We start from the raw sequence: 3,928 nt of genomic DNA on the forward strand, positions 1-3,928 counted from the left end.
TTCTGAAATTAATTTTAAATCAAAATCTATATAAGGGAGACCCCAGTTTAGTTTCTACAAAACTTGGTCTGGGTCAATAAAACCTAAATTTTGAAATCTTTCCAAATTGGTTGGAGTTGACTTAGCTTCTCACTCTAATTGATAAATTTTTGCCCGCTTGTCATTCTAACTGGGTCCAAATAGCTAGAAGAAATTTATTTAAATCTCTTTGTGCTTGCTTCTCACTGGAGTTGCTTCCATCCTACAAGATCTTTCTAGTCTTCTTTTCCTTAAGGTTAGGTGTGAGTCCCAAAGCTTCCTTTCCTTAGGAATAGAATTACCAGTGATGGAGCACACCCTCTTTGGCACAATCTTAGTTTTAAATTCAAATTCGATCTTCCGTGGTTAGGTGTGAGTGCCAATACTTATTACCCACAAGATCTTCTAGTTTTCTTTTCCTTAAGGTTAGGTGTGAGTCCTAGAGCTTACTTTCCTTAGGATTAAAATCACTAGTGATGGAGCATGCTCTCTATGGCACCATCCTAATTTTAAATTCAAATTTAATCTTTTAGGAGCAGGTGTGAGTCCCAGTGCTTCCTATCTCCTAAGCTTTTGACTTACTAGTGGTGAATCTAAGCCCATTGGGCCCCATCCTAGTTAGCCATCCTTTTTTCCTTAAGGTTAAGTGTGAGTCCCTGCACTTCCTTTCCTTAGGATTAGAATTAATTTGGGTTAGATAGCTTTTGCTAAATCCGGAGAGGTTTATGTATACTATCTCTTTGGCTAGTTCTCCTAGTTAGATGTGAGTCTTTGTGCTTTCTAAGTAGGTTAGTAATTGAAAACCCAAAACAAATTTGATCCTTTAGGAGTAAGTGTGAGTCCCTGTGCTTCCTATCTCTTAGGATCTCGACTAACTAGTGGTGGATTTAAGCCTATTGGGCCCCACCATAGTTCAGACACTTTCTTTTCCTTTAAGTTAGGTGTGAGTCCCAGAGCTTCCTTTCCTTAGGATTAGAATCACTAGTGATGGAGCACGCCCGTTGTGGCACCATCCTAGTTTCAAATTTAAATCTGATCCTTTATGAGTAGGTGTGAGTCCTTGTGCTTCCTATCTCCTATGATCTCGACTAACTAGTGGTGGATTTAAGCCTGTTTGGCCCCACTATAGTTCAGTCACTTTCTTTTCCATAAGGATAGGTGTGAGTCCCAGTGCTTCCTTTCCTAAGGATTAGAATCACAAGTGATGAAGCACGCCCTTTTTGGCACCAACCTAGTTTTAAATTTAAATCTAATCCTTTAGGAGTAGGTGTGAGTTCCTGTACTTCCTATCTCTTAAGATCTCAACTAACTAATGGTGGATTTAATCCTGTTAGGCCCTACTATAGTTCAATCACTTTCTTTTCCATAAGGTTAGGTGTGAGTCCCTGTGCTTCCTTTCCTTAGGATTAAATCCACTAATGATGGAGCAAACCCTCTATGGCACTATCCTAGTTTTAAATTTCAAATATGATCCTTTGTGGGAAGTAATGCTTCCTTCCCACATGATCACCCAATATTCCTTAAGGTCAGATGTGAGTCATCGTGCTTTCTTTCATTAGGATTAGATCCATTAGTGATGGAGCACGCCCTCTATGGCACCATCCTAATTTTAAAATACAGATTAGACCTTCTGTGGGAAGTAATGCTTCCTTCCCACTGGATCACTCAATCCTCTTCTCCTTAAGGTTAGATTCCTCCTTTCCTTAGGATTAGATCTACTAGTGGTAGAGTACGCCCCTCGTGGCACTACCCTAGTATCAAACTCAAATTTGATCCTCTATATTTAGGAGTTCTTCCTTTGTATACGATCACTCAATCTTTTTCTCCTTAAGGTTAGGTATCTTCCTTCCCTTAGAATTAGAACTACTAGTGGTAGAGTATGCCCCTCGTGGCACTACTCTAGTATCAATTCAAATTTGATCCTCTGTAGTTAGGAGTTCTTCCTTCTATACAATCACTCAATCTTCTCTTCCTTAGGGTTTAGGTACTCCCTTCCCTTAGGATTAGACCCACTAATGGTAGTGTATGCCCCTCGTGGCAGTACCCTAGTATCAAACCCAAATTTGATCCTCTATAGTTAGAAATTCTTCCTTCTTATACGATCATTCTAGACTTCTCTTCCTTAGGATTTAGGTACTCCCTTCAATTAGGACTAGATCTGCTAGTGGTAGAGTATGCCCTTAGTGGCACTACCCTTGTACCAAATCAAAACTCAATCCTCTAGGGTTAGGTCTTCCCTTCCCTTAGAACTAATTTAAAACTCAATACTCTAGGGAAGTCTTCCCTTCCCTTACAACCAATTTAAAGCTAAATCCTCTAGGGTTAGGTCATCCCTTCCCTTAGAATCAAATCCAAATTTAATCTTCTAAGGTTAGGCTCCCTTTCCTTTAGAATCAAAACTCATACTTGATCCTCTATAGTTAGGAGTTTTACCTTCCTATATGATCACCTTAGCTTTCTTTTCCTCTAGGGATAGACTTTTCCTTCCCTTAGGATTTAACTCACTAGTGGTAGAGCATGCCCTCCATGGCACTACCCTAGTATAAATTTAAATCCTGATTCCCCAAGGATAGATCATTTCCTTCCCTTAGGATCAAAACTCCAGAGTTGACCTTTCAATTCAGTCAACACCAATATGTGCAATAAAACTTCATTCTATCACATATATTGGGGGTCCATTTATTGACCTCTTTTTTATATGAAGTCATTAGGACTAATCCAGACCCTAGATCAATCTTGACCTTAGGATCTAATCCAGACCCTATAATTAAATCCAAACTTTCAAACCTAAAATCCAAGGTTAAAGGCTCCATCCTGAAAGCCTTTCTCAAGGATTTCTCAAGCACTTCAAAACCTAGTCAAATGACCTCTGATTAAGAGTATTAATTTCACATTGATATGACATGTCTCTAGAGGCAACCCTCCAAATTTGAGCCCATTCTGAGGTCTTTAACCCCATAAATTGAATTGAAATCCAAAGGCTATAAAACCTTCAAATATTAATAGTCTATGCCACTAGACCTTCCACCCAGTAAATTTTGACCATGGAGCTTTCTATAAAGCCTCCAATCACTTCCAAACACATAATTATGACCTATTGAATATTAAACTATATTTTTTTTAACCCAATTTGACCCCCAGTTGACCAGGGGTCAAAATGAGCAAAATGACCCTTATACCAATGGTCTGGATATAGCCTTTTCGTGATCTATCTAACTATGTATCAGTGGGTGATCGACTATATGCACATCCTCCTCAATCAAGACCATTGATTTTGAATCACGCGAGATCAACGGCGTTGACCATTTTTGCGTGGATTAGTGAAAATGCACAGGCGGATCACTGGGCGACGTGTGTTAGACCACCGTCGCCGATCATTGGCATAGCCACACGTTTTGGTCCAGCAAATCCCATGGCGCCACGAGACATCCTGCCACAGTGAAGTTTGGAGCGCCCAATATGGCTTCAACATGTGGCATCCCATCACCATCCATGATTTGACGGCCCAATCTGGATCTGCCACGCGGCTCCAACCGCTGCTGGCGCCTTCAGCTCTTTTAATTGCTTTAAAAAACGTTTTTTAAATCATTTTAAATCTAAAAAAAATATTTAAAAATTATTTTAAATAAAAAATATATATTTTATAAAATAAAATTATTTTAAAATTAATATTAATTTTAAATATTACTTATATTTTAAATTATTTTAAATATTTTAAAGTTAATATTTATTTAAATATAACTAAATATTTTGGAGATATTCAAATATTATATTTTAAATTTTAAAATATTTTAAAATTCCAGAAATAATATTAGGATATTTATTTTGAAATTAATATTAACTTACCATATTTTCTTTGAATATTTTAATTAAAAACTTTAATTAATATCATTTAATCTAGAAATATTTA

The sequence above is a fragment of the Dendrobium catenatum genome, unplaced genomic scaffold (assembly GCF_001605985.2).
Source record: "Dendrobium catenatum unplaced genomic scaffold, ASM160598v2 fragScaff_scaffold_231, whole genome shotgun sequence".
NCBI lineage: Eukaryota > Viridiplantae > Streptophyta > Magnoliopsida > Asparagales > Orchidaceae > Dendrobium > Dendrobium catenatum.